The 12,258-nt window shown below is 47.2% G+C and overlaps 1 long non-coding RNA gene across 1 annotated transcript; it reads left to right on the top strand.

Annotated features, from left to right (window-relative positions):
* Positions 1-3,305: 3,305 nt before the first annotated feature.
* LOC107184450 lies at positions 3,306-4,759 on the top strand. The gene is made up of 3 exons (XR_001515302.1): positions 3,306-3,406; positions 3,882-3,934; positions 4,498-4,759. It is a non-coding gene; the product is annotated as an uncharacterized LOC107184450 (long non-coding RNA).
* The last annotated feature ends 7,499 nt before the right edge of the window (positions 4,760-12,258 follow it).

The raw sequence follows: 12,258 nt of genomic DNA, 5'->3' as shown, positions 1-12,258 counted from the left end.
AGGGGTGCCAGCTTCTTGGGGTCCTGTGTCTGCCAGCTGCTGCAAAACGCCTCTGAGAAATTCTGCGTCCAGTGAAAGGGGACCGCCTGTCCCAGGAACCTCAGGACCTGGGACGAGAACCTCCTGAGTGGGATCTTGTCGAAATGAATTGGACCAACTGTAGGTACCAGGACTCCAGAGGTAGCAACGCCTCCCTGGATAACCTCACAGCATTGCTCTGCTGGGGTAAGACCAGCTGAAAATGGGCAAAGTGGCTATTACTTACTGTTAAATAATAGTTTGAACATTTAGGTCTTAAAGAACCCTGCGATGTAGGTATTCGTGCTCTGTCCATCTCACAGATGAAGAAAACGGGGCTCAAAATGATGAAGTGACTGTCCTAAGATCACACAGTTAGGATGTGCCTATGATCCATGTCCCTGGACTCTAAATCTCAGGTTCTTTCATGACATCCTCCTCCATGCTTATTCCCCTCACCCCTTCTGCCTCTCCCCTGCCCTCCCAGGATGTGTCCTTGTCTCTCTGTCCGCAGATAGACGCCCTCATGCTGTCTGTCCTGCTTGCTGGTAACAGGTGTGCCCTACCCCAGTCAATCCCAGCTGGTGCCCCAGGCAACCCTCTCATTGCTCCAGACTTACATGTGACATCTCACCCCACCCCACTCCCCCACGCGTCAAGCCCTGTGACTTGGTACCTCATCTTGGGTGTCAGTGTTGTGGGCACTGGATTGATCTGGTTTCCAAGGTCCCTCCCTACCCCTCACCCAGAAGGTGGGCAGGAGCTGTCAAAAGAGAAATGTCGTGAGGTCAGCCAACTTACTCAGAAGGGGGACAGGAAAGAGGCAGAGAGGAAGTGCGCCAGTGGGTGCCGACACAATGCCGTTTGGCCATGCTGCTCCCACCCCTGAAGGCTATTTCTTGGCAGATTGCCCTAGGGATCCCGTGTGGCAAAAGTAGGTTTACAGTTGTTAGTACTCGAAACAGTTTATTCTTGTATGATTATTTATTAACTGTTGTATTATTTTCTACATGAACAACTCAAAATGCTTTGGTTTCCTTCACCCCACCTTGGCAGCAATCTTTGCTTTTGGGTGTCTGAGTAGCAGGTCCCCAAACATGGGTGTGGAGAGGTGCTGCCTGCTCTGAGGGGTTGAATCATGCAGCTCCATGCTCTGGGGGAAGAAACAGGAAGAGGCCTGGGTGCGAGGGGAGAGAGTGTTGGGGTTGGAGTTGAAAACATGGACTCAGGTCCTGGATGCAGCACTTACCTGGGGCAAGTGGCTTACCCTAAGTGTCCTCACCTGTACAGCAGGAGAGTTTGGCTAGATATGTTTTAAGATTCCTTCTAACCCTAAAAATCCAGGGATAGATGTGGCTGGAGAGGGGATGAGTTTGGGGTCTCCATCCCTTGAAGAAGGAGAAGTTTTTTTTAAAGTATGAATAATAGAACCCCTTCCCCACCACCACCACCACCACCAGAGCATGGACAGGCTCTCATACCTGCCACCTCTACCTAGTTCCAGTCCAACTGGCTGATGTCCTGACCCTTCCCACCACCCACATTCCCGTCCCACCCTTCACATGCCCTTCCCAGGGCACCAAAGAACTCCACCATCCTGGTTTTCTTTTCTCTGGACATCCTATCATAGACGGAAACCTTTAACCCTTTGTAAGAATAATAGAACTCAGGAATAAAATGGTCACACAAAGGCAGGGGCGTGTCGTGTGCTTAAAGACACAGTTTTAGTCAGAGAGAAGGGAGGTCAAGTTCCAAACTTGGCCACTTTCTACCTCTATGACCCTGAGCTTGTTTCTTTACTGTAAGATGGGAATAGTAATTGTTCCAATCTCATTGAAGTTTAAATGAAATAATGTGCCCTGCACATATGAAGTCCCCAATAAAGACACGTGTAGATCCTGTAGAGCTTATCTGCATGCGTGTTGTGTTAGTTCCAGCTGGTATAACAAATTACTGTAGACTGGGTGACTTATAAACAACAGAAATTTATCTCTCATAGTTCTGGATGCTGGTAAGTTCAAGATCAAGGCACTGGCACATTCAGTTTGGTGAGAGCCCGGTTCCTGGTTCATAGACAGCTGTTTTGCACTCTGTCCTCATAGGTAGGAGGGGTGGGCGGCTCTCCAGGACACTTTTATAAGGGCACTAATCCATTCATGAGAGCCACACCCTCATGATCTAATCATCACATTAGGGAGTGGGTTTTAAAATATGGATTTTGGCAGGACACAAACATTCAGTATAGAGCCTGTGTGTAAAATTTACTCTCAAATCTCCTTCTCTTTTCCTCCCCGTCCCTTTTTGCAGAGAATGTCACCACCCTGAAGCCAGAGACTACACCTGAAGGACGTAGCAGGTGGGTGAGGGAAGGGCTGGCCCTAAGGAGGAGTATTGAGGGTTTTGGACAAAGGGTCTTCTTGGCCTGGTGTGAATGGGACCATGGCCAGGGAGCCTGGGGCAGAGAAAAGAGGCTCAAAATGGAGGCAGCAGATGGAAGCCCAGAGGCAGGAGAGCTCCTACCGGAGAGGGGAAGCCCCAGGGCGATTGTGTGGATGGTCACCAACAAAGCCAGACAGGGCAGCTGGAGTGTTCTCCTTTCTCTTATTTGCTCTCCTCAGCTTCGGCATAGCAGAAGCTGTTTCTGGCTCCATTGGTGTTGTGGTCCTCATCTTGCTCCTAGTGGGTCTCTTGTCCCTGGCCCTGAAGAAATGGAGGCATGAGAGTGAGTCCAACGAGCTGGCCCGAGACCTGGAAATGTAGAAAGGAGGGAAACTGGAGCTGGACTTGGGGGTATCTTTCCTGTGGGGCAGCTTTGGGAAAGAGGAAAAGTGGGTAAGCTCTGGGGTCTGTTCTCTGGAGTTGCCATGGATTCTGCATGTAGCAATAAGATTTATTTATGATACAAATTCCTTATGCTGAAAGCTATATACAGTATAAGCAATCTGCATATATACTTATTTTTATATGCATCAAATAATCTCATCTAAATAATAACCAACATTATAGTGTACCAATACTCCCTCTTTCTCTTCCTGGGCATTTAGCTAAGTCTCAGAGGCACAATGGGTTGAACATAGTGGATTTTGAACTTCAAAGTTCAACCCTAAGTCCAGCAATTGATCAAGTAAAGGTAGTTACTGCTCCAGCTCAGGCTGACTCTGAGTTTATTAATTTCTCTAGGACTTTTTAAGAAACAACTGAGGCATCAGACCAACTTTCTCCTCATCAACAAAGCCACACAGGGCAGCTGGAGTGTTCTCCTTTCTCTTATTTGCTCTCCTCAGCTTCGGCATAGCAGAAGCTGTTTCTGGCTCCATTGGTGTTGTGGTCCTCATCTTGCTCCTAGTGGGTCTCTTGTCCCTGGCCCTGAAGAAATGGAGGCATGAGAGTGAGTCCAACAAGTTGGCCCAAGAACTGGAAATGTAGAAAGGGGAGGAACTGGGGCTGCACTTGGGGGTATCTTTCCTGTGGGGCAGCTTTGGGAAAGAGGAAGCGTGGGTAAGCTCTGGGGTCTGTTCTCTGGAGTTGCCATGGATTCTACATGTAGCAATACGATTTATTTATGATACAAATGCCTTATGCTGAAAGCTATATACAGTATAAGCAATCTGCATATATACTTATTTTTATATGCATCAACTAGAAGAACTGTTGATGCCAAATAATCTCATCTAAATAATAACCAACATTATAGTGTACCAATACTCCCTCTTTCTCTTCCTGGGCATTTAGCTCAGTCTCAGAGGCACAATGGGTTGAACATAGTGGATTTTGAACTTCAAAGTTCAACCCTAAGTCCAGCAATTGACCAAGTAAAGGTAGTTACTGCTCCAGGCTGACTCTGAGTTTATTAATTTCTCTAGGACTTTTTAAGAAACAACTGAGGCATCAGACCAACTTTCTCCACAAATCCTCGGTAAGGAAAGAGTTGAGTCATATCTGATGATTTCATCTCCCAGTCATCTCCTCCATGATTTCATGCTCTTTCCTAAATGAATCTCATATGGAGGTGGGGGTGAGGCAAAGAACAGCTTTAAAAGGAATGTTCTTGAAAACTGAGCAGGACATATGGAGGTGGGGGTGAGGCAAAGAACAGCTATAAAAGGAATGTTCTTGAAAACTGAGCAGGATCTAGGGCAGCGTGGGCAAACTACGGCCCGCGGGCTGGATCCTGGCCCGTTTGAAATGAATAAAACTATTGAAAAAAAAGACTGTACCCTTTTATGTAATGATGTTTACTTTGAATTTATATTAGTTCACACAAACACTCCATCCATGCTTTTGTTCCGGCCCTCCGGTCCAGTTTAAGAACCCATTGTGGCCCTCGAGTCAAAAAGTTTGCCCACCCTTGATCTAGGGTTTGTTCAGCAAGAACCCAGTGTTCCACTTCCTGTCCCGTAGGGAGCCCAGTAGTAAGTCTTGTCTCTAGAAGTCTTTTGTGCCCAGCCACCTGACTCTAACAGGGTCCTATCTCTAAAGGAGCTTTCCTGCCATGCTGATGCCATATATTCCAACGTGATCCACCTGGCCCCCTGGAAAGAGGAGGACTTCGCTGTCTATGCCAACATGCCCCCTTTTGATCGCTCCAGGAGGACATCGCCAGACCAAGTGGAATATGCCTCCATTGTATTCAAATGATGGGAAGCCAATGAGATGCTTCAGCGTGGAGAGTCAGATCTGTGCCCCAGCTGGATCCTGATACAGCTTTTGCATTAGGTGTATGTGTGTGCGTTGCGCGCTTAAGAAATGCATAAAACATATTCTGATGGAGGGAAATGTGTATTCTTCTTATTTATTGGAAACAAAGTAAAATTCTACAGGAAAGAAGTGACGTAAAAGACAAGGGACATATCTTTCCCAACTACCCATGGCCCCAGGTCCCTGAGAGGGACGGGCCAACACGGGAGTCCTTTCTAGCTCTTGCCCCTCCTGAGGTCAGGGCTGAGGAGGGAGTTCATGCTATCCAGGGCCCAGCTTCTGGATCTTGCCTCTCCTGCTCTGCCCTGTAGGGAATTAGCACCCTGTAGGAGTTCATTATGAGCATGCTCATGACTGTGGAGATGTGAATGGCTGACACTCCTGGGTGTCTTGACAATATACCAAGGGTGGAGGACTGCTTTACTGAGGGAGTGAGACTTGGTGAGCTCCCACACAGAATGAGCTCCCACCTGGGAAAGGAGGAGCTGGTGGAAGTGGGCTACATGTCACCACTGACCAGGCACAGCTCCCAGGGAACTTTGGAAGATGTCTAAACTTTGCAATTGATCCACTCCTGCTTTCCTTCATTTAAATCCTTTATTAAATGCCACCATGATCTAGACTCTGGGACTATAATAGTGAACCCAACAGACAAATCTTTGTCCTCCTGGAGCTTCCTGTCTAGGAGGGGAAGACAGGCAGTGGACAAATAAACAGGCAAATACATAGGCTGCCAGATGGTGGCATGTGCTATGGCAAAAACTAAAGCCAGTCCGAGCAGGTATGGCCTACCAGGTACAAGTGATTACTGTAGATTAGATGGTCAGGGAAGGTCATGGTCAGGGAAGGAAGTGAGAGAGTGAGACCTGGGGGTCCATGGGAAGAGCATTCAGGTGGAAGGCGCAGCAGGTGCAAAGGCCCTGAGGTGGAGTGAGCCTTACATGGTCCAAGAACAGCAAGGAGATACGTGTGCCAGGAATGGGGGGTGGGGGGCATAGGAGACGAGATCTGTGCAGCAAACCAGCTCCAGAGTTTGGGAACCAGTGATCCAAGGCCGTGTTTCTGACAGCATTGCCTGTGGAACATTAGTACAGAGCCCCCTGGTCCTTTGGGGATCGTGCCTTTGCTTGTACCACTCTCTGTCACTCTCGGATTTCTCCCTCATTCATTGAAGCTGGATTCCTGGTCTCCACTCCATCCTAATCCTGTCATCACCCAAGGCGATTTCAGTGGCTGCGGAGACAGACAATCCTCCCTCCCTCTGGACTCAAAAACCCCAAAGTGTGTTCTTCTAGTTCTGGGAGATGTTAATGGGCATTGGGATGGAGAGAGGAAAGGAGATCTATGACCAAATAAGTTTGGGAAATAATGAACAAACAGAATAATGGAGAAAAGAAAAACCACCTTTCACTTACAGCCAGAGCTGATGGAAGCCACTACCAATAAGAAAACACACCCCTCCCTCCATCCTCTTATAGGGATGGCGAGGGGAGAAGGTGGGAAGGAAACAGGACAATTTCCAAGCCTCTGCCATGTTTTCTGGGTTGATAAAGAGCGCATCCTGGCGTAGAGAGTCTTTGTTGTAGCAGAGATGTATGGTGATCATGCGCCCTGGTTTTCTGGGGACTTTCCTGGTGGATGCCTGTTGTTCCCCCAAAATATCATTAGGTCCCCTTTCACTCTCAAAAGTGTCATAGTTTGAACGATAAATTATGTAGCCACCTGCTAACAAGGCTTCGAAAGTGCAAAAGTAGGTCCAAGAGATCAAACAAGGAAGGGAAAGCGAAGGTATTGTGTACAATAAAGTGAGGAGAAGGGAGTTGGGTGCCAGAGGGGGAGGCTGGATGAATCACGAGGTAGGGAGACAATGAGGAAAGTTTCTAAGGAAAATGGGGCTAGAAGCACAGAAAGACGTCCTCTGCTATGAACCTCCGCAATGCCGGAGCAGGTCTTCAGGGGAAGGGAAATCATGCAAAGGCAAGTGAAACCCACATCTTGGTCCGCACAGAGCAGAAATGAGGGGGAAGTGGGAAGAGGGGTGTTATGAATAAGTTGGACAATTCAGCTGGAGGCCCTACTCAGAGCCAGAAGTGACTACAAGATCGCAAGCCCTCTGGACCTGCTCAGAAACTCCAGGGAGGGCGCCAGAGTTTCCAAATAGCCCGTAGTCCAGAGATGGAGCCCTTGAGTTTCCATCTTCATGGACAGGTTGACCTAGGCCAGTGATGGCGAACCTATGACACGCGTGTCAGAGGTGACACGCGAACTCATTTTTTTGGTTGATTTTTCTTTGTTAAATGGCATTTAAATATATAAAATAAATATCAAAAATATAAGTCTTTGTTTTACTATGATTGCAAATATCAAAAAATTTCTATATGTGACACGGTACCAGAGTTAAGTTAGGGTTTTTCAAAATGCTGATATGCCGAGCTCAAAAGGTTCACCATCACTGACCTGGGCGTAAGTCTGGGTTGTAACATTTAAACAAGTGTCTTTCTTGCAAGATTTCTCAGAGCCTTCAGATCGAATGCACTTAGTGAATTGACATGTATTCATTGTTCTTCCTGCCTCCTTTTATTTCCCCACAGAGTATCTCATAGGACAGGAGGTGATCCTTGAAATGCCCAGTGGGAAGAGCTTGTTTAGGGGCAACTGCCCAGGTGGCACTGTTACCCGGGGACCCCAGCGACCAGGCTAACTCTGCTTCTTCTCGCGGGAGAGGGGTGTGTAGCCATTAGGCTACCATGTGGGCAAATGGGGTGACTGGGCCCAGCCTGAAGCCAGGACACCCCTCTCCTGGCCTTGATTTGTGCCCAACAGTCCTGAATTCTTGGGGAAGGTAGCAAATGACATATCTCTCTAGGGCAGCGGCTCTCAGCTGAGGGCAATTTTGCTTTCCCTCCCAGGAGGCATTTGCAAATATCTTTCATTGTCATAACAAGGTGGGGCTATTGGCAGCTAGTGGGTGGAGGCCAGAGATGCTATTAAACTTGCTACAGTGCACTCCCTCCTCTTCCCCAGTTACCCTGCATACAATGCCAAGTGCTGCTGTTGAGAAACTCTGCCCTAGGGTCTTCCTGAAACGCCTGTGAGTCTGCCCTGGGTCTGGCTCCAGACTGAAGGGCCCCGGGTTCCATTCTGGTCAAGGGCACAGGCCCGGATTGTGGGCTCGATCACCAGTAGAGGGTGTTTAGGAGGCAGCCAAATCAATGATTCCCTCTCATCATTGATGTTTCTATCTTTCTCTTCCTCTCTGAAATCAATGAAATTATATTTAAGAAACAGAAATCTCAGCCCTAGAAGAAGGGGTGACCCACCCTCCTGATTTGCCTGAGATGTCCGGGTTTCTATCGGGAGCTCTAGGTTCCAGGGAACTCGGGTCTGGGCTGTTAGCCTCTAAGACTCTCCAATACTATTAGCCTTTGTGGTTTTGGAGCTGCCCTTCTCAGTCAGGATGGGGGAATTCTGGACATTTATTTCCAGTGAAAGCCCAGAGGGAAGTGAGCTGTATGCTCCAAGGAGGCCCAGATCTCAGGCACAAATTCTCCCAGCTCATCATCAAAAGAAGTTGCCCACAACCCTTGCCTTCCTCCCCTTGCCAGCCACCTGCACCCATGGCTCCTGCTTCCATCATGCTCAGCTCATCTTGCTGAAGGAGTGAATGGGTGCTGCTCTTCCAGAAGATTCTTAGGAAGTTCTGATAAGTAGGCTGAGGTGCTTCCTGACATTTGGCCAGATGGCAGTTATTTCTCCCTGGAAAGCATAATTCTGCAAGGCTCTGAGCATCCCCAAAGGAAAGGTATGTGCTTTAATAATGGCAGGGACTTGGAGCACGAAACACTTTACAAAGCCCTGAGAGAACTCTCTGTGTGACTGGGAATGAGGCTCACTTGCTCTCTGAACGTCCCCATCAGAGGCTAGAAAAGGCTAGATTCTCAGTGCCCAGCAGGGAAGAGTGCTTTATTATGGACATTATTTAGAATTACTGGTTCATCCCACATAATAAAAGCATAGTATGCAAATTGCCCCCTGGACAGGAAGGTCATCCAGGAGTTTGATTAGAAGGCAGGGCCAGTCAGGGGAAGGGAGGGAGGCCCCAGCTGGCAGCCGGTAGCCTCTAGGGACCCCACCAGTGCACAAATTTTGTGCACTGGGCCTCTAGTGGTGATAATAAAAAGCAGACTGCTTTTATTTGGTTTTCTTATTTTAAATCCTCTACAGACAATGCACCCCTTTCCAAGGAGCACTGGGAGCTCCCACTGCCACCTGCCTACCTCCCTTCTTCTCTACCCTCCCATCAGCTGATAGTCTTGGCTCTTGACTTACCGTGTAAAACCTTTGTCAAGTTAACCTATTTCCCTAAGTCCAGGTTTTCTTATCTGTAAAATGAACATAATGATGACAACCTCACAGATAGGCACTGCCTCAGGATGTTATAGAAAATATTCTGCAAACTATGCTACAAAAATCTACAGAATCATTGTCAACTGATTATATCACAGCCAATTATGCTATCAGGAGTTATTTGTCACTGATTAGTTGGAAGAACTAGACGAGCAGAACTATTTCGCCATCATTAGGAGACAACAGCCATCATTAGCTAACACTTTTTTTTTTTTGTTACCTACTTCAAGTATCATCTGGCAGCAGTTCCTCATAAACAGGACTCAACAAATAAATCAGTTGCTGGCCCCCCATTTCTCACTTCCTTAGGAACCGATGATCCAGGTGGGGAGTGGAGGAAGAAGATGTGTGTGCAAGCAGGCTGGCCTCGGCGAGGAAAAGGAGACACTCAGAGTGCCAAGGTCAAGCTTAGCAAAGTGATGAGTGTGAAGGGATGGTCCTTGTTCCCAAGGGAGTCTTGTTTTTATAGGAGTTGTATTTCAGGCTTTGTAAAAAATAGTTTAGTCTTTTAATATACTCAGAAAACATGTGCCCGGCCACAGATGTTCAGAACTTTGTTTACTGAAATCACCGATGTCTCCGGGATACACTCCAGCCAGGGCAATCTCGACTCCGCAAGGCAAGTGTGGCAACAGCTCGAAGCCCCAAGATAAATAACATCTGTGCACACCTGTGTCTTTGCCATGCCCTTGGGGTCCCCTTGGCAGGCTCCACCTGTCCCTCTGATATTGGAGCGCCTCAGGCTCTCTCCTGGCCCTCTGCCCGCTGACTTCACTCTCAAAGACTTCAGTGGCATTTGCGTCTGCTGCTGCCGTTGAAATTTACAGCCTCCGACTGCTGACAGACACACACATCTAACTTCTCACTGGACTTCACCTTCTGGGTGTATAATAACCACAGCAATGACACACACTTGTCGTCTCTACGATGTGTTAATACTTACATAGCCTTTACAGACACGCTGTGAGTGCTTCATATATCTATATTAGCTCATCTAATCCTCACAACAGCACTTGAGAAAGCTGTTATTGTTTTCATCCCCAAGAAGATGAGTCACAGGATAGCTGAGCCAGTGCATGTCATTGTCTGGGTCCTTACCCACAACATGACTGCCCTCCCCCAACCCCCCGTGTTCTCACACTGATGGCTCAGGAACAGAAGGGAACAGAAGAGAACAGAAGGCACCCGCTGCTCCTTCGCCACTCCCCATCTCACCTCGGTCCCCCACTTGCCCAGCTAAAAATCTCAGAGTCACTGTGGAGTTCCCTTCCTCCCTCTTCCCATCCAAGTAGTTCAATCACCAAATCCTATCACTTCTCCCTCCCACATATTTAAAAAATCATTATGTGCCTTTCTCTCCTCCAACCTATTTTCCACATTGCAACCAGAGGGTTCTCCTAGAAACAAGCTCTGATCTTGCCGCCTTTCAATTGATCAACGCGCCATCCATGGGTTCTTGTCGCCCACTGGATGAATCCAAACTTCTTCACAAGCCTACAAGGCCCTCTGTAATCCTGGCCATACCCGCCTCTCCAGCCTGCCAGTCCCTGCCTCCCTCTCTTCTCTCCTGTATCTTGGCTGCCTCTCAGTGTTTCAGATGCACAGGGCTCTTTCTCCCCACACTGAGCCCCCACGCATGCTCTTTCCTCTGCCTGTAGCCTCCCAAGGTCAGAGCTGAGGGCTTATCCGACCAAAGACTGTGATGAGCTCCTCTGCTGTATGTTCCCTGGTTCCCTCTCACTTTCCATAACATAGCACCCTTAACACCTTTGTGTAATTTCTTCTCTGAAGTCTATGATTCCTATAAAAATAGGGACCATGTCTACCTCGTCACCTCTGTATCCCAAGTGCTTAGCCAGGTGCAGGGTAGACTATCAACAAATAACTGCAGAATGAATGAGTGAATGACAGAACCATTTGGAGGGAATAGCATAGTAGCCATAGTGGCAAAACCTTCAAAATATCAGCTTTATTGAGGCAGAATTTACATACCATACAGTTCACTCATTCAAAGTATACAATTCCATGGATTTTAGCAACTATCACCACAATCCATTTTAGAACTTTTTTATCACTCCAGAAGAGATCCTGCATTCATTAGCAATCATTCTTCAGTTCCCTCTATGTTATTTTTAAAAGATAAGAAACCTAACGTTGGTAGAGTGTTCCAAAGTGAACAGAATAGTTCATGTGTGCTCACTGACTCTTAAACAATTCTGTGAGGTGGGCATTTTAATGCATCTGTTACTGAGTTTAAACTTCAGTTTCAACTTTATGGAGTGAAACCTTTAATCAATAAAGAATTTAATCTGAGCCCTGAGCCCACTGTGGCTCAGGTGGTTGGAACATCATCTTATGCACCGACGGAAGGCTGAGGGTTTGATTCCCAGTCAGGGCACATACCTAAGTTTTGAGTTCGATCCTGGTGGGAGCTCAACGGGAGGCAACCAACCAATCAATGGGTCTCTGTTCTCTGAATTTGAATCGTGATTCTGCTACTTACTACAACTCTATAAATTTGGGCAAGTTAACCTTCTCAGTTTTCAATTTCTTTGTAAAACAGTATCTTCCTTGTAAGTTGTTGTGAGAATTAAATGAACTAGTGTATATGAAGCAACTGGTACCCTTGCTGGTGCTCAGTAAATAATAAAACATTTTATTACTAACCAGAGGCCCAGTGCACAAAAAATTCTTTGTAAAACAGTATCTTCCTTGTAAGTTGTGAGAATTAAATGAACTAGTGTATACGAAGCAACTGGTACCCTTGCTGTGAATAATAAAACATTTTATTACTAACTAGAGGCCCAATGCACGAAAATTCATGCAAGAGTAGGCCTTCCTTCCCCAGGTTGCCAGCACCGGCTTCCCTCCAGCACCTGGGACCTGGCCTGGCTTCCCTCTGCCCTGGCTTCATCAGGAAGGATGTCCGAAATGACGTCCGGAAAGTGTCCAGCCTAAGGCACCCGGGACCCTGGCTGGCTTCCCTCCATCCTGGCTTCGTCAGGAAGGATGTCCGGAATGACGTTCGGAAGGCATCCAGTCTAATTAGCATATTGCCCTTTTATTATTATAGATAATAAACAGACTTGAAGCATAAATTAAAATACTCATGGACATAACAATATACAATTACTG

Source organism: Myotis davidii, unplaced genomic scaffold (assembly GCF_000327345.1).
Source record: "Myotis davidii unplaced genomic scaffold, ASM32734v1 scaffold710, whole genome shotgun sequence".
Taxonomy (NCBI): Eukaryota; Metazoa; Chordata; class Mammalia; order Chiroptera; family Vespertilionidae; genus Myotis; species Myotis davidii.
This window is presented reverse-complemented; position numbering and strand designations above follow the sequence as displayed.